The 19,789-nt window shown below is 37.7% G+C and overlaps 1 protein-coding gene across 2 annotated transcripts in view; it reads right to left on the bottom strand.

The window, feature by feature from the left end:
• Positions 1 to 19,789, bottom strand: part of TLN2 (talin 2) — a 150,452-nt gene that overhangs the window by 90,922 nt on the left and 39,741 nt on the right. The window contains exon 3 of one of the 2 annotated variants that reach the window (XM_061347597.1): positions 14,043 to 14,125. The gene's annotated coding sequence lies outside the window, so the exon portion shown is untranslated. Of the gene's footprint in view, positions 1 to 3,070; positions 3,216 to 14,042; positions 14,126 to 19,789 lie in introns of those variants that run through there. The other variant, XM_061347598.1, reaches the window with a different exon arrangement.

Here is a 19,789-nt window from a genome sequence, read left to right as displayed (position 1 = left end):
CGCAGTTCACTTAAAACTTCTTTTCCTCCTGGTGTCATTTGAGAGGAGCAAACCAGAACTATCCAACACCTAGCAGGACTCCCAGAGCTGAGCAACACACTAATTTCCTCATATCCTACTGCACCTTTTCCTTCATCCCTCCTAATGATAATTTCTACACTCTGTGCTACCACAGTAAGAAATGAATATTTTCTGCACGGATTTACTCTCCAGCTTCCTTCTCCTATACAGCTTGGCTGTCTCCTCTTGAGAGACTGCAGAGTCAGCAGGAAATCTTTCCAGATAAACATTCAAGACTGATTCATGGCCCTATGCTCTGGTCAGCAGAAGTACAGCATCCTGTACCACAAGGCACAGCCAACCTAGCTAGCATGTGAATTGAGGCAATACCAATATGCTGCAGCTATTGGAGTAACTACACTGTAAAGTCAGTAAGTAACAAAACCAGAACACAGCATCTGGAACTTCAGTTGAAGTGGTGGAAATTAACCCCACACTTCAGTATAGCCAAACTAGTGGTGTAACAGGGTTATGGAAAACCCAATTGTAAGCACAAGTAAAGGCTGCATGGTTACAAGCGCTCTTTACTCAGGGCTCCTACTGCAAACCATACATTGCAACTATTAACTACAGGGAACCAAAGCAGTGGTACATGAAATGACCCATACTGGTCATACAAAATCAAGTTCAGACTTGCCCTAGCTATAAAGTCTGTACGACTTTTGCCAGGCTCATTAAATGAGTGATGAATCTGTGAGGGATGCAATTCTGCTCTACTTTAAGAGTTTACAGGTCAAATCAGTACTATGGATGTGAGTCTCAGATAACATACAGATCATGTCTCTGTCCCACAATATCTTGCTCAGATTAGCTAGCATAATTAAATGACAATTAAAGAAATTCCACAGAAATTCCCCAAGAGACTAAACTGTACCTGACAGCCCAACTCTGATAGCCTAGGAAGGTGGCACTGATGTTACAATAGCTCATCAGATGCTGTATAGAGAGGTAGACTAAGGCAAGGGAGAGCAGAGTTATCTTGACAAGCATTTTACAGGGACTCTCAAGAGACACATAAATAAGGGTAAAAGGCTGTGTCCCCAGATACTGACATGGACAGAATTTTGCATCGCATAATTCTGACAGGAAACAACTATCATCAAGCAAAAAGCATACAACATACCAGCAGAAGAATGGCTTAACCAGATTCATGGGGAAAATGGGTTTTAGAGGGGAGACCTGTTAGTGAATACTGACCTCCCTAATCATTCACATACCCTTAGTTTATATTGGCTTGATTTATACCATTCCTATGCCTGACAGCTGATGGGACCTTGAAGTTATCTGCATATTTTTAACTACAGTGCTAAGCAAACAGAAATTGCAAAATCTCAGCTTAATATTATCACTGCTAAATGTTATGAGGATAAGAACAATTCTTTGTCTTCCATTTCACACTGTTGCAAAAGGAGTGTGCTAAGTAAAACACAAACCAAAAATATCTGCATTTCTAAACTAGGCAAATGTGGAACAGCTAACACTGGCACTGTCAAATATGGACTACGCCCACCCAGCTAAATGAGAGTTGCCAGTGCTATAGTTAAAAGCAAAGTTCTGCCATGATTTAGCAGAGGTCTGTCTCCCTGGAGATATTTCTTAACTGATTCATTCAGGCTTGAGCAGTTTGCTTGAGCAAACACAAATCTAGGTCATGAGACTGTCACAGTCTAAAAGCCTAAATGTGTAGATGCTAGTATAGGCAAGCCTACACATTTTTAATACTCGATTAACCTTGTAAGAAAACCCAGTGGGACAGAAGTTCTCTATTGTCTTCAGTCCTCCCATCACCTACCTACTGGCATAGGGCACCAGCAAAACAGGACACATTACATTTTGTGTTGTTCACAATGTTTGAATGTCTAATTCGACCTCAGCATATCAAATACTTGTTTAGTGAGTCCACTAAAGGTGGCTGGTAAAAACTCCTTAAGCAAAGGACACTCAAAAATACAAATCCAGTTTTACTGATAGGTACATGTATTTCCAAAATCATCAATGCAAATAAAAACGTCATTGGTCAAAAGCAGGCAAGTGGGCAGGTGATCACACATGCATGGATGGTAACACACATTTTACTGCAAACTCATAATGGCACTTCAACCAGTTGGTCTTTGCTGCTGTTGGCATCTTACGTGCTTATATAAAAGGTCACACTGCTTCTTTCCAAGGAAGATAGGCCTCTCTTTAGTACTCCACTGCTGTCACTTTGTAGGTCATTTATACCACAGTGGTCTTAAAGGTGTTTAAGGGGTGCTATTAATAAGGTTTTCTTAGAACACAAAGCTGATTTGCCACCAGAACACTGCATAGGAGCTGAACAATCATCTGTGGGTTCTATGCCTGAAACACATCTCCATCCATACATCATTGCAAGGCCTTATCATCAGCTCCTTGATGGACAGCACAGTGAAGATGTCATCATTGGTCAGCTACTTTGCCATTTTACTGAACACTGTAGAGAGGTGCTTCGTGGATCACAATCACCCACATAAAAATATCACACTTGTAAACACTGGGCTGGAAGTTGTGTCTTGTCAGTATGCTCAGAAGGGAGCAGTACATACTCCTATGGTGGTCAGAAAGGAAAGACATCCCACATTTCTACCTAATTAGCTCAAAGAGAAAGGCAAGAACAGTAACCCAATAGACTATAAATTGACATTCTAAATGAGCAATGAGTACAAAAATACCAGCTTAGGGGAAACCAAAAGTAGCCTGACAACCTCACGCACCAGATGCTGTCTGGGGTGGCCAGCCAGAACTCTTGAAGCTTGAACAAGTAAGCAAAAAAAGTGTAATCCTTCCTTCCCCCAGTTATAATACAAGGAACTCACACTGTACAGTATAAGCCACTGCTCATTCTCTGTTTCTAAATGTGCATGGACAATTAAAATAGAAGACCTCTGCCCCAGGAAAAGCCCTACCCCACCTCAGTGCCTGTATATGCACACCACACATCCCATAAACAAGTTTACAGCTAAAACCTTCAAGAAGCTCAGGAAAAATACACAACATTTATCTGTAGCATGCAATACTGAATCTTAAAAACAAACCTCTTGAAAAAAACAGTTAATTGAAGGTGAATTAGGGCAAGCTTTCAATGGCTACTCTGAAAGCAGGCTTTAATCATTGGTAAGCATTTATCTTGCCATTCTCAGTTCACACATTATAGTTGTACACGAACAGCAGCTATTTGCTAAGAACCCAGCAAGGAAGTACCCTCAAGCACAGTTATGCAAGAGACCAAAATATTTGAGTGTAATTAGGAGTGGTTTATAGGACAGTGAGCTTATTAGCAATTCAACTGCAGCTTGCTTTTTAAGTCAAAAGGCATATTTGCAAACTAACTTGCTTGAACGCATCTTCAGAAGGAAGTATTAATTATGAGGGACTACAAGAGGAATGTCATTGTTCCAAACAGAGCTGGAACAGCTTTTAGATAACAGAAGCAAAGAGCTTGACTGGAACTACTTGTGGCATAGAAATCATTAGCCTCAGGAGCAGGACTCTCCATACTGCAGTCAATGACAGAACTCTGAAGAGGCCTTCCAGGCTTTTGTTCTTATTTTGCAAGAACACTGCAGGAAAAAGCTGAAAACAGGAAACATGAGTTTCTGTAGAAATCAGAAGTGAATCTACATCCTTTTGCTAGGTTCCTCTCCAAATGAAGCATTTCCATTGTAGATGTGAGCCCTTTTAAGAAAGCACTTGGGAGGATGGCAATAAAGATGGTCACAGATTCTAGGAGTATAATTAAAACAGTATCTGAGATACAAAAAAGCTTTTTCTTTGGTGGAGTTTGGGTTTTTTTTTGTTGTTGGGGTGGCATTGGTTGATTGTGGGGTTGGGTGCTTGTTTTGAGGGGGTTGTTTGGTGGTGATGTTGGTTTTGGGTTTGCTTTTTTTGAGGGGACTGCTTTACCTTTTTAAACTGAAAATAACTGCTTGCAAGATTAATCTAGATGCATCACAAGAGCTGCAGTTGCTTACAGTGGGATATATACTTATACAGCTTCACACATATTTTCTGATTTCCAGTAATTTAAGAGCACATCAATTAATTATAGGTTGAGAAGAATAGACAAAGATTCAAAATTCTTTCTTTTTTTTTTCTGGAAGAGATACAAAAGCTGGTTTTCCAAAGCAGCAGATTTGAGTATTTAAAGCATTTCACCCACAGATTCTAAATCACACTCACAGCAGTAATAGGATGAACTATCAAGTGGGCTGTTAAATGCAGGCTTGCACAGTTCTGCATATTCATGCTATTTTCAACTGCTGAAATGCTGTAACCTTCTGAAGGACAATTTTTAAGCTTCTATGTCTAGGTTTTCAACCTTGGAGCACACTAACTTCAATATTTTTCTTGACAGAATTAATTCAAAGCCACCACTCAAAGTTCTGAACTCTGCCTGCCATTCCTGGCAACCACCCCAAAGTAGGATGTCATAAACCACTCAGAGTTGTTAATTTTGTCATTAAAGGACACATTAGAATATGCTCTCTTGCATTCACCTGCTGAGCTCTAAAGATGACTCTGCATTTCCTTTATTTTTTTTTTAAAGTGACATGCATAGGCAGAGTTTACAATACTTCAAGAGGTTTGCACCATAATACACTCTGCCTATTCAAAAGAAAATCAAGTAATCTTTATCTTCAGGTACAGAAACAGTACTGTTGATTTCTAGATAATATGTCATTAGTAAATCATACAAGAGTTCTTTTGCTTTTCTCCCACGCTCCTGATCATCACCTCACTCTGCCCTGGAATTTTCTGATCCTTTTCTTTAAGGAGAAGAGCAGTCAACAGTTACTTTATACATACTCTATTCGATTACCTGCATTAGGGAACATAAAGGCAACTAATGGTTTGCTCTAGTTTCTTACCAGTTTTATAACAACCTCCTTTGTTCATTAGCTAAACTGCTACTTGAGGCTGAACTACTGAATAAAATAGCATCCATTACACTACTGGAATCACTGAAATAAATCTATATTGATAATTTTAATCAGCATTATCATTCAGAATTAGATGGGGTAAATAAATCCTCAGAAACAACTTAGCTATGCAGAACAAGGAAATTAGTAAGGCTTGAGTAAAATTACTTTTTGCCAGTCCTGTTACAGGGTTTCTGTAGAATAGCTCTCACAGATTTGATCTGAAATGGTGGACTTTACAGGCTCTGAAATTGGTTTTAAACTATTTATCTCAATAATCAGTTAATCAAATAATTTGAAACAGTTCACTAAAATAGAAAGTGAGGCCGAAAAAAGTAAACCTTTATAAAATGTTATTTGAATGAATGCAACTGTAGTCTAGCAAGTTAGCACTCCACTATTTAAGCAAGTCCCGAAGAACCTGTAGGAGTACTATACAGAACTGGCAGTCCACAGAACTGACCACCAAACCATCATCTGCGCAGCGAACCTCATCTGCTTGTCCAGAATCTTCACAAACTGAGGATGAAGGCAGTGGGATTTCTGACTTGGAAAACCATTATTTCTTGCAGGCCCATTCAGAAACTGGATACTTAGTAAAGCACTCGATCATTTAGTGAAATTTCAGGTTGACATCTTAGAGACTGATTGTCATTTATCTTAAGAAAAGCATGGCAAAACAGGTCTCAGACAGAAAATCACAGCTACTCTTCAGGAAAGCTAGCTCAGATTTTCTCTGTTCAAGTACATGGAATGCACCAAAATTCATCCTATTTTAAAACGGCCATACACAGAAAGATGAAGTGCACTTTAGAGCTGTATGGTTCAAAATAAATCCAAGTGGTTGAGCTACCACTTTTATTTAAACATATTTAAATAATCACTGCCATGGAAAATATTAATCTCCACAGTGTTGTTTGTCCTAAGACCGTAATTAAAAAAAAAAAACAACCCAAACCAAACCAAACAAAATTAACTCAAAAGGCAGCTAAGGGGATACTAAAAGCTTTTTGTCTGTCCATCCCACCAGGATAAGTCCAGAACTTGTCCTGTGAGTACAAACTCTGCCCATCCCAAATGCTCAGCACGCAACCTAACACTGACTTCCATGATATACTATGTCTGTATAAATACCAGATACTGATGCTTCCTGTGTTCTTATTATCTCCTGTCATTAAGTGCCTTTTGCAGAGGTCATATACAGTATTTATAATAGTAAAACATTACATCAATTAAAACATTATAACACTATTATTACAGTTACAATAATAAACACTGGTTGAAAAGTAAAGCAAAGCGTATTCTGCTGACAGCACATTATGAGAAGCCAATACATATAAACTAAGAAACAGGTAACTGTGTGCAGTAAAGGCAAAATCTCCAAGGTAAATATGATACAGTCATTCAAGAAGCTACTACACACTAATACAAGACTAAATAAAATTATAATGAAGAATCAGACAGTATTAGAAAGCATATAAGGTGCCATATGGCACACTCAACTATGAAAGTATTAAATTGTTTCTAATGCGTTAGGTATTTGATTCTCTGACCTTTACATATAAGATTTTATGAAGTTATTTTTTTCTGTATTATTTAGGACCTCTTACTGTGACTAACATCAGCATCACTGCCATATATAACATCAAGTGTTATTGCCATTTTTCCAACAAGTATCAGACATTTTAGATTTAAACTTATTGTATAACCAGGACTCTGCTGCCACCACGGACATCTCTCCCTGAAACAAAACAAAGCACAGAACAACAGAAAACATAAGTAAAATCACCCACGTGACACTAAGCCCAAATTAGGGTAAGACAAAAAAAGCCTGAAGGTAAAAACTGCAAGAGTCAACATCAACCTAAAAACCAAGCTAGCAACAGTACTTTTAACAGGATTTGTTGCAAGCAAAATAATTCCCTGTTGGATTCTTAATGTGAACCACAGAACGTACAGTTATGGGCCTGGAGTCAAAATGAAAAAGAGCCCCTAAGTGCTTCCCACAGATACTTCTCAGACTTGGAGACACGCTTTTGGTGTCATTTACACAGTGTTACCAGTGCTGAAATTTACCATGAATTGCTACCTGCAAAAACAATTGGACAAGAATGGTGATCCCTGACCCAACCCAATGCAACTTTTTTCTGCACAAGATGTTATTGAAGGGGCCTCAGACAGAAGTCATAGCATGGAGTCTTTGGTAAAAAAGGTACATGGCAATTCGCTGGAAAGGAGTGGCCAAAGAGACACTTGCAAAAACAAGCTTCAGAAGACATCGAGTGAACAACATAAGCTATTACATGCGATTCCTCTCTGCACCTTTCAATATTGCTTGTTGGAAGTTCAATGAAAGGCAGGTTGTCTGGGATCAAATGGTCAAGCAAGTCCACCAGAACAGTTCACTAATGGCATTTCTCCAACATTTGCTTTACTTAGCTGTGTCTACTGGAATTAGCCCACAGGTTGCTGACCTCATTCTTGACACAAGGTGCAGGATGTCAGAAGCCACGTCACTGCATACTTTGCTTAAGGTCAATTAGAACACCTGTGGTATGTAAAGTGTTTTTCAAAACCTGAGCTATGACTCTCATTCCCCCACAGCAATCAGTCTAAATCAGGTTTCAAGAAAATAAGTACAAAAAAGAAATAAAAGGAAATAAAGGAAATCCATATCAAGACAAATAGGAGTTTTTTATCAGCATCGTGTTTTTTCCTAATAGCAGTTCTTGAAAATGCAAAGCTAATCTCTTCTCTAAAGGGATTAGATAATCTAAATTATAATAAATTCAGTTATGTTTCCACCTGTATGTAAATACTCTGGTCTCAATCCCATCTACTGTAGTAACATCCAGACAGTTTTTGCTCACAAGGAATCACAATCTGGAATTGAGATTAACACAATTTCTGCATAAACCATCATTCTTCATCAGTTTTCATGTCATGGAGATAAGGTTTACAGTAAAAAAATCAACAAAATATTTGTATGTCAGCAAAGACAGCAATACTAATTTCATAGACATCCCTCACTAGATAGGTGATCGCATAGAACTGTGATAATATCATCCTACTCTGGCAAATGCTGGGGAAGTATATGCAACAATTTATACAAAGCCTACAACTCAAAATGATGCATTTTTAATATTTCAAATCTAAACACAGCAGAAGAAACAGGGAACAGCTTGTCAAAAAACTGAGTAAAACATCTAGAGAGGGAAAAAACGAGCCCTATACCAACAGGCTGCAGAAGGCTCAGATACTACCAGAATCACTGACACTAGTGAGAACAGAAAAGCTGAGCAAGGACAGTTCACTTGCCCCTGTCAAATCAACATCTCAGTCACAGCCACGGACCGTGAACACAGAGCATGGTATATTAGAATGAATGTTTCAAGCAAGTACCACAGCATTCATCTCACTCCAGCTTTAAGAGCACTCCATACCCCAAGGTAAAAATCTCACAACTACTGGATAAGGAAGGAAACTACAAGTTGCTGTACATCTTATGAAAATTTCTGAACAGGCTTCAGCTCGAGGAAAACCTAAATCTATCAAAAGACCAGGACTGAACTCCAAAGTAGCTGTTACTCCTACAACAAAGGAAGAGCTCATAAAACACTTTTATCAGAGTGCAACAGTGCACAAACATCACATGTCAATTAGATTACACTTAGCATAGCACACTGCCAAGTGTGTGCTAATCTAAGGTCAAACCTCCTACATCAAATGCGCTCAGAAAGACACACTGGCAGTGTCTTACTGAAAAGTTCAACTCGACAGACTTCAACTGGTTAAGCCTGAATTCAGATATTTCATTATTTTTCTTAGCAAAGCCTACTCCAAGTTGTACCTAAAAGATTGGATGATTCTTGCATCTTGTAGCTATTAGCTCTTGCAAGCATTCTAAAATGCATTATTTGCACAGAGCAGGAATATACTAGATATGTGCTATATATGGAAGAACATACCACCACCCTTTGCCATGTACACAAAAAGAGGGCAATAAAAAAAGGAGAGATTATTATTCAAGCGCAGGTAGGAAAAAATTAACCTGTTATTGTCAATGCTCATGTTGATTACAACAAGCAGCAAAAGGGAAATCAACCTGAGACGCAGTTTACAACTACAGGTACTATGCCTACCTAAAGACATGGTGTAGGTTTCAGCTAGGGGCTCTTTTGGGATCAGCCTTTGACAATTATCATTTTGACTACCTAGGAGATACTCACCAAGTAGCCCTCTCCAAGGCTAAATTAATAGCTCTTCAGGTGAGAGTCAGAGAAGTATCCTAAAACATAGTCACAAGCGTTTGAAGTGGTTCTGCAATTCAAGCAACTGAGCTGAATCAAGAACAGACATTGCCTTATTCTCCCTGCAGGGTTTCTACCTGCAAAGAGATTTTCCATTAAAAAAGGTAAGGAAGGCTAGAATAAGTAGGGCAACAAGATTTCCCACTTGGAAATTTCACAGATTAACCAATAGCTCTAAATATATAGTCTGAAAATACTTCTTCCCCAGACCATACCGTTAAAGGGAAAAAAATCTCAACAAAATGGCTTTAAAGGAACTTATCGAAAAGACAAACTCAACTGCTCCACATCTCTTTTTCTCCCCAGTATATTACAACTCATGTCTCTCATTTCCTGGCTTCAGAGGAGAGCTCAGCATTCATTTCTGCAGACAACAATCACACTGCCAAATAGATTTATTTTCATGTACTTGCTAGGGTGTTCCCAGCTCTCACTCCTGTGCCAAAACTTCCATTTTTACTGCCGACTTCCACAGTGAGTTTCAGGCACTTCTGGAATCAAATACAAGAAAGATAAGACAGAAAATAAAACAAGACTTGGATAAATATCAACACAGGGGACAGCTGTACAGGGAGCATTCATTCTGTCCATCACTGTGAAAATTCTCTCCAGCTTGAAGTAGCTATAGAATCATGGAATTCTGTTTGTCATGAGATGTAGGCTCAACTTGCCCCCTAGCAAACAGGCCTTGTCTAGAACCAGCACTTCTGAGAAATAGAAGACTGTTCACAAAGGTCCTGATGTCATACATTAAATTTTCTGTTCATTTTTGTTTAAGTGTTTACATGAGTTTTGAAAACAATTCCTGGCATAAAGGAACAATAAACTCGACAGAATCCCTAAATCTAAGCTGCTATTAACCCTGTGAAAATTCAACACTTATAAACCTTATTTAAAACTGGAATATGTTATAATGTCATCCCCCTAACTTTCTACAGTAAAAACACAAGCAGAGGTGTACTTCTAAATAGAAATGCATATCCAACTTTATCTGATCTCATCAAGGTTATCCTCTTCAGCACACAGCGCAAAGCATGCTATTTCTGTATCAGCAACAAAGGACAATATAAATGAAGAAAACATTATACCAATACTTAATAGAGAACTTTAAACTATTTTGGTACCTGTTACCACCTGAAAGGTAACAAATAAACCACAATTGTAGAAACACATAGCATAGTCATAATCAAACTATCGAAGAACTCAACTTATTTTTTAAAATACATGTTAGAAGAAAGGTACCAAAGTGACTGACACTGTAAATAACATGTTTAATAATATACCAAGTCTTGATTTAATGTTTAATAATATACCAAGTCTCAAGTACCACTTGGCTTTGATATACTATTTATGTGTTTAGGTTTGTGCATGCAAATGCACTAATGTTACATAAAGACAGCATATTTGTGTGTGTATGTATGACACAAGCATGTGCACACATACACCCCTAAAAATCATCAAGGCTTTCCAGCATTGCATACCATTGAGAAAGTTGAAAAGGGACTGAAGGGAATTCACAGTTCCCCAATACATTGTCCAGTGCAATGAGCACACTCAAGGTCAAAGACCTCCTCCTTCTCTTCCTCCCCCTACTATTATCACTGATTTAATGGCTGACTGCTTTAGCTGTAAATTTAAGATCTCAACAACATGCATGGAGCATTTAAAATTATATCCTCCTTACAGTTACTGCAACCTCAGCATTGTTCAGCAACTCCAGTTACAACAGAATGCTCACTCGGTTGCTCATCCTGAATTATATATTTACAGACTGATTAATAATGCAATATATAAAAAATCTGAAGTAATTCTATCCATGGACTAGCAGCAGAAAGGTACAGAGAAAATACTCAATGGAAAAGTTTGAAATAGAACTCCAGTATAATAGCTGGTAGTAGTGGCGCTATTCCACTGTTTTATTTCAGAGGGGCAGGGAGAGACTTGCACACTGTTAACAGAAGAAACACCATGAATCACTGCTTTTAACTAGTTATTTATCTAAACATATTTAGAATTAAGCATTGTGCTAAATATTTTATTATGTACCTGAATGATGTACAGCATTCACCCAGTGCTACACAATTTAAGCCTACACTAGAATTCTTATCCATAAACATGAGTTTAACTGACCTCCTTTTTCAACCTTCCACATCACTCTTACAGAAATGCTCCCTTATAGTGAAGAGTCCTTTTAATCTATTTTATTTGCTTGTGCAACTCAAATCTTTTCCCTCTTACATGTACTTTCTGCAACAACTAGGCAAGACAGGAGTAAAGTATTTGCTTGTGTAACACTTTTCCAGCCTACTACAACCTGATCCCACACCACTATTGCCCAATGCACTCCATAGTTAGTATTAAAACATCAAATAGATTTTTTCACAGTTCCAAGTTCTATCTACATCCCCTTTTCACGGTATAAAACATACACTGCATTCAAAATGAGGGTGAAGAAAGCACCAAAGTAATGAAATTGAATATGGAAAATCACCAAGCAGACAGCTATTAAAACCAGGAATCTATCCAGTTTTGGCAGGAATCTCAGTCTTATTGCAGTTTCCTACTTGCTTATCATGTGCTGTGTCCCAGCTATTCACTGCAGTGCTGTTTCTTGTGGAAAGGATACTAAAACAGTTGCTTTAAGTGCAACTTCAAACTTTAAGTAAAACTGAACAAAACCTGAAAGAAACTCCCTGTTTAAGGTTTAGGACACCGTGCAGGGAAGAAGACTTGGATGCTGCTGTTGATTTGCCTAGATCATCTTTCCCGCAAGAGACTCTGCTTCCCCACCTATTCCTTGTAAAGACCACTGATCTTCTCAGAGAACTGCTAAGCAATGTACTCCAGAATAACATTCCAGATAGATTTTCAGATTCATTCTATGCTGACAAGCGAGCCACCCCATCAAAGCTGTATAAGGGCAAGTTTTCTTTAACATGAAGTTTCTCATGTCTTAATATCTGAACTATTTGATGCAGAAAAAACACCGAACCATGACAGCCAGGCAAAAGCCAGCTTCCTTGGCTAATCTGTCATAGTAAATTCCAAGTAAACACATGCCATTAATCTCACAAAGTCTTCCAATGAGTGGGACCTCTGCAAAGACAATCACATAACATTTAAAACCAACTGAAAAAAATTTCATAAATTCTAGCTTTTGTTTTTCTTCCAGTGTATGCATGAAAAGGGCTTGAAGCATTCCTTACTATTCATATTCTTCACTGGCACTGATTCCACTAGTGACTATGGTTACTTTCTGCTACTACAAGCTACTGTTCCATCAGTTAACAGGATGCCACATGAAGAGGTCACTGGAGTGACCTCTTCTTGAGTACAAGTTTAATTCTCCAACCATCCACTTACTTATACAACAGCTAGCAGCACTAACATGCTGCTGACAGAAAGGAGAGAAATCGTTGCGGACTTTGTGATTCATTCCTGCATCAGGCTAGCCTGAATGAATTCAAAAGGTTTCCTGGGGAAATTATCCTTTGACAGTTAAGAAACCAGGAATATCCCCAGAAGCACCTGTTTCCTTTGATTAGTAGTTGTCATCAATCCAGTTCAATCAGTTGAACAGCCATACTACCGAATCAGTCTAACTACACAAAGAGATGATACTTTTTATAAAATCTCTAAAATCAAAAGCTAATGAAGACCTTTAGCCAAGCTATTTGATACCACAAATGATAACAGTGATCTGAGAGCAGCACCAGTGAGATGAGGAAAACAAAGACATTGCAAAAGAGGACTTAATGCAGTGTGAAGCCTTAAAAACACAATACTTACAAGGTTCTTCCCGAGAGGCTTGATTATAAGAATGCTCTATAAATATTTAGGTCTAACTGTATAACAACAAGAACAAAACAGTGTTGCTAACCATCTAACCTTCTCAAGATTTGCACCTATTATGAAATGTGTATCCTAAATAACTACTTTTTAGTGATTTTATTTCATTTAACCTTGTCCTTAGACATATTTAATATAAACTGACATGCTGCTTTAATTATAAGACACTTTGAAACTTCACTAAAGACATTTTTTCAAGCCCGGAGAATAGCAGGACAAAATTCCATTAGTGACCTTTTAGTATTACAAGCACCATTTCCAGATGAGCAGTCAAAGCCAGAGACACATTTAGAACAGTAATGTGTACAAGGTCAAAATAACTTCAACAAATTAAGAATGTGGAGCAAGATTTATCACCATTTTGCCCAAAGTCTTGCCACTTTGAGGCATTCTCTTCTCAAAGCACTATGGTATAGAAATGGTAATGTATTTGTGAAGTTTTTTCCAGTAATGATTTTTCACTGTTCTTTTTGCCATCTCTCCTACATGTATTAAGATGAAAAAAAGTTAAGTCATCTTCTCAGCTATTTGTTCTCATACCAATGAAAGGCATGGCGCTTTTTCCTGAGGCTTAGAGAACTCATTTATTATGGGATCATATTCTCCAGTCTCCCTGGAAACCATTTAAAATTAGTCAATAGCTGTAATGGCCAGGTTAATCTCCTGGCTGTTAATTGCAGTGTTTACTTGGAGCTTCAATATTCATGCATCACATGTATTTTTCAGCTTGATTTCTCCTCTCACATAGCCCCAGTGTATACATTTTAGGCATGCTCTAAAGAAAATATTACACTAATCTATGCAGGCAGCAGACAGAAGTTTTTAATTACTGTAGGAGGTTTTGTGTCATTATATGTGTAACAAAGAAAATCAAACAAATCCTTACCTCAAAACTAAACTTCATTTAATAGGAATTAAGCTTGTCTGAAAGTACTGTTTGACCATGTGGAACACTTCCAGTAACCAGGTCTGTAATGCAAGATACAAACAAGTTACTTTCTTACAGTCTATTAATTCCTAGTTTTAAAGTACCTTCTATCAACATACTGGAAAGGAAGCAATTCAGAAAGTGGTAAGTTCCATTTTCTCTTTGGGAGTCAGCATTTCCATTGCCAAAGAAAGAAAAGGTTTAAGTTCGAGAAAAAATTCAATCCAGGCTTCCAAATTACTCACAGTTAAAAGCTCATAATAAATGAACTAGACTTTTATACAGGTCTAGTCAAGAACAAACCACTTGCAGCACAAATCCAGGTATTAATATAAATTAAACAATCACATTGACCTCTCAAAGGTCTCTATTTTGAAATTAACTGTGCTTTTCTACAGTTACAGTGTCTGCATGGAATAACTTAGTAGAAAATGGTGCAGCACAAGCCTCTCCAGGCAGTTTCCCTTCACAGTGAACCCCCTGCTGAGAGTATGATTGCAGAAAAGTAAAAATGGAATTAGCAGTTTGTTTTTAAAAGATGACAGAAACATTATTTCAAGGTTTTGGTTGTTTTGAGGAGGTGGACTTGTTCACTGGGTGGGTTTAGGCTCTGTATTTTACATCTGGTTTTCTTATTTTCCATAGGATTCTTAGGACCATTTCTTAGGTTTTAATTTAAACAAAAGCTAGTATAGTATACAGGTTTAATACTCAACTCATGAGGATAAGAAAATCAGTTTGAACACCGAAAAGACTGCAATTTCTTAATTCCTCCCCCAGTGCTGTGAAATAAACACCACCTTTTTGTCAAGTATTTCAAAGTTTACAAGACTGATCACTTTTTTTCTGGCACATTAATATGTTTGGAGAAAAAGAAGATGGCCAAGATCCTGCTGCTAGCTAAGGCCTGGGTATGTTCTGTGTGTGCAGACTAGTTATGGAAGGCTTTTATCTCACTTTTGGATCTCTTGGAGCACTCTCTTACTGCAATCATAAAATTCAGATCAAGTTCTCATCCTCAAAAGCCATCCAAATTTGAAACTAGTTTTTGTAACAATCTAGGAGACCAGGAAGTTAAAGTTACACAAGTACAAAGCTACATAGCAGGGAATGCCTCTTGGAGAAAAGCCTACAGCAACAACAGAATTCCTGCACTTTTTTAACCAACCAAAGCTGGCAAAACAATTTCCAATAGAATCACTTCATCATAGGATGTTATTTCTTGTTGGTCAGAAAAGCTATTATTTTTTCCTTTCAGTGGGCTTCTAACCAACATCAGCTCTCTGCCAACACAACTATTAACTGCAAGATAACAGATTTACTGCAGCCTAGAGTAAATGCAGTTTGCATTAGGACAATCATTTTAACATCTAATGGATCATCTGCACCTCCATTAAAATCAGCATTGTAGTAGGTAGTTACTTTGAAATTTAGAACCTTAATCAACAGTCATTAAACTTTTTAACACCTTCCAAGTCTCCAGTAATGCATAAAGAATGTACAATTAAACTTAATGAAAAGGCGTGCCACCAGCCTGCACCTTGTGGATTTTCTGCTAAAATGTAAGGTCAGGATAAAAGCAAATTCAGTGTACAGAACGTCAGCATATCTAATGCATTCCCTTGGGCAGCCATACCAGTGTGTAAGGGATTTATCCATCATGCAAGTATTTGTATTACAGTAACATGCCAAAATCCTGTTCAGTACAGCCCATAAATTCATCAGCTACCCTATTTTCTGGAAGCCACTATTCACTGCTTTATACTTGCACACGTTTTAACTTTTTAATATTTGTTTCAGATGCAATTGTGAAGTACCTGAATTCACAACTCAAATTCAATTTGAACTGATACAATTGTGAAGTATTCACAATTTGCAATTGTGAAGTATTTCTAGTTGTATTCACTTGCAACACTGATATCTTTCCTCCTTTTCAGTCCTTTTTTAACAATCACACCAGAAACCCTTTTGAATCCTCAGATTCTGAGAGTACCGAGTACTGCTGGAGCTGGAAGCATCTTCACCTCTACTCAGAGCTTTCATCAGTTGAGGCTGACACCAGGTTTGTACCAAAAGTGAATGCCTGAAAAACATACCACATTCTAGGGGACAAAAACCCAATGTAGCACAGAACAAAGTGACCATCCCAGTACTGTTTCCTTCTAGTTACACCTGACAAAGGTCCCCAAATAAGTTTTCCAATTCAACACATGTTGTTCATGTACTATCACTGTGATTTAAATGAGTGGGAAACTGCTCTGAAATCTGCTGTTGATGCAGTTCTGTAACAGAGCTGTTGCTTAAAAAAAAAAAAAAAGAATAAAAATAAAAATCAGCTTGTTTTCAAGCTGTAAACCAAATATGGTGAAATATAAATTAGTTTTTCTGTAGTTTATCAGGAGGGTCTATCTACTCATGCTGATCAGAAATGTGACTGGAAATGAAGCAGGTGAGGGAACAGCTCCCTTAACATTTTACACCAAGGAATGCAACAGAACAATGCATTTGCGTACACCACCAGAGCAACCCAATGAGTAGAATACCATGTTGCAAAATTCAAACTTCATTTAAAACAGTAGATTTTCAGTTATATGAGTATTTAACAGTGGAAAAATTAACATAGCCTGTGGATTCAGAGAAAAACAGAAACTTATTATACTATGTCACGTTTTAAGACTACCTTGAACAAATATAACTGCAGAAAGAACAATCCTTTTGCAAGTGGGTTAGTTACTGCTGAAGTAGCCATGTATTTTTTTACTTACCAGTTGGAGCTAAAAGGGAACCTAAAAACTGCTCATCACTGTTTGTTTGTTCTATTGTCCTCACTTCCTGGAATGCAGTCAGAGCTAGAACTCGACTGCCCTAAAGCTCAGTCAGCAAATCAGAGCCTTGAATCCTGGATTTGTTTACAGCGTGAGCCTCCTTCCTAATACCCTGAACCTATTGTAAAGTGGGAACAATGAGTGCATAAAGCCCCTAATTCTGGAAGTTTACACAAAATTCAACAGGGCTTTCTGAAAATCTGGAGTATATTTTAGCATAAGTGTCCACCTTTTTTTTCTTAGCTGCAGCTATATTTCTCTCAAGTGGTTTTGGTACAAATGCTAGTGATGTTTTGGGGGGTCGTGTCCCCCCCCTTACTGTTGCTAGCCAAGCATTGCTGTAAAAAAGGGAAAAGTTATTCAATTATGAGGCTAAAGCCACCATTATTCCTGCAACCAGGTTGCAACTACTGATTTTTCCAGTTTTAGGCATGGCAGTACCAGGAAACCAGTAAGCTTTTCTAGCTGCAGGAGGCCAACAGAAGAACACTGCTTATAAACCCAGAAATTCTGCATTTAGTTCCATCACATCTAACTTGCTCAACTATACAAAACAGCTGCATGCTTTATTAGTATCCTTACTATTTTTGAAGGATTAAAAAGGCAACAAAGGGGGGAAAATGACGAATAAGCACCCTTTACCCCACAATGGCTACTGCGGGTAAATCAGTTTTTCACAGAATGAATTGAAACACCAAATTTAACAATTTTAATGATTTTTATTTTTTTTTTTTACCCAGCAAAGTATTACAGGAGACATTCATGATAGCAAGAATTCCACTTAAGAAAGCAGAACCGATACTCACCATCATCTCTTGCCCTTCCAACCCACTAGACACATAAAACCTATCATTAATACTCTAAGTTTGAGAAACTTCTTCTATCAGATGTTAATACAGATTGTCTCACTCTCCCTAGCTTAGAGGCCACTAACCTTGTCTCCCCTCCAAACCTTCCAACATTTCGGGGTCTTTTTGCCTGATATCTTTGACTTCAACCAGATTAACTGTTCAAAATTACCCATCAAACCTGCTCTTTACTGATAATAACCAGCAACATACACAACATAATCTACTGCTGTGTCTGATACTTCATAAGTGATCAGAATTCACCTGCTGAACAAGGTATTCAGTCTGTAGGCAAATTTGACTATCCCCCAGGTGAAACAATACTCTCAAATACAATTCTCCCCTTAAACTTCACAACTTTAAAGGAATAATGTTTAGTTCCTAGTGTATGAAAATGGTGCTTCATTGTGAGCCTAAGCATTCAAGCTAGACTTTTTTCCTCTGTACCTGACAGATGGCAGCAGCTCAGCCCTACAGCGGTCTGCCAAAACGCAGCTTTCAACCTCTAAGGACTACTGCTTCACTCTGTTAGGTCTTAACAACTGTTTTGCAGCTTTTCTTTGCCAATCTTTACAGCATCCTGCACATATGTGATGATAGTTTTGAGGAGGCCTGAAAAGGCACAACAAGTAAATTCTGCAACACAAGAGAAAAACATGGCATTAATTTTTTTCTCTGACTGTTATTAACGCCTGTGTTTTCATTAATTTGAAGTTTTGGTCAGGCAAATACTACTTTGCTCCTGTCCAGGACTCTTCAAGAGCAGTAGAATGTTTTTCGTAATGGAGAGTTATTACTGAAACTTTATTCTAAACTATTCTTATATATTATAATATCACATTATTGTATCACCCCTGCCAAATGAATCTGCTAATCACTTAATATTTTGAGCTCCCTCTCTTAAAATACAAAAAAAGGTTTCAATTTTGTTGTCTAGTAGAAAGACAAAGTCCTGTTTCATGTAGATTGCTATTCCTTTTAAGGTAGGCAAAGAAAGTTAGCTAAAAGTTAAATGGTAACTTCTCTTAGTTTTCATTACTGTTATTATTAGTGTAGAAATAGCTGCAGCAAATACCACATTCAGTCATGCTTGGTAAGTTGTTTGAAACATGTCTGCCCAGAACAATATGTAATCCTGGCATAAAATGACAATGCCTTTCCTTTGATGACAGAAAGTAAGTTTGACTGATTCACAGGAAGGATCTGAAGCCGAAGACGTTATGCTTTACTGCCCCTCTAAGAAACCACGTACTAGAAAGGTACCACCTGTCAAATACACTTACTCTTCTGTGATGATGTGAATGACAATCACCCCCTGAGTACTACTACAGGAAGCGTCCAGAAAATGACAAATATGAACCACTATTAAGTATGCCAGACTTGCAATGTCTGCAAGGAGTTAAGTACGGCCATCATGGTTCTTCATTTGTAATAAAATCTCTGGGTCTAGATTTGAGCAGAGAAATATAGTCCTTTTAAAAGAGAGCTAAACACATAATTTTCAATCATGTGATACAATACATAGTAATTGAAAATGACAAGTAATGATGTGAAATAACAGGTATTCAAAAATGAGTACATGACACTTTCCTCAGCAGGGTACCATTCACACTAACTGTAATTTCTGGACCATTTACAATTTTGGAATCTACACTAGCATTATCCTTTATTTCCAACCAGACAGTCTGTAAACAGTTTAACAAATGTAAACAAGACATTAAGCCTATTCTTCATGGGAACAGAAACTGTCTTAGAACAGTTGCAGTTCTCCACCGCGTAATAACACCTGAGCAATGAACACAACTCCATAGTATCACAAAAGAATTCCTCAGCATAAAGCCCATATTCTTCCCTTACTGTGATGCTATACACTCATAGTACCCAAATACATACTTGCACTCAGGTCAAAATTAATCTGATTTCTCATCTGTTTATGTGACATACATTACAGCATCAATAATTCAGCAATCCATTGCAAAGATTCACTGTTTCAGTGGAAGCTATTAAACCTCAGAAGTTCTATGGCAACATA

This window comes from Neopsephotus bourkii, unplaced genomic scaffold, assembly GCF_033783945.1.
Source record: "Neopsephotus bourkii isolate Nb327-2 ecotype Australia unplaced genomic scaffold, CSIRO-AGI_Nbou_v1 NB_318, whole genome shotgun sequence".
NCBI lineage: Eukaryota > Metazoa > Chordata > Aves > Psittaciformes > Psittacidae > Neopsephotus > Neopsephotus bourkii.
The sequence above is the reverse complement of the archived record's forward strand: the minus strand, read 5'-3'. Positions and strand labels throughout refer to the sequence as shown.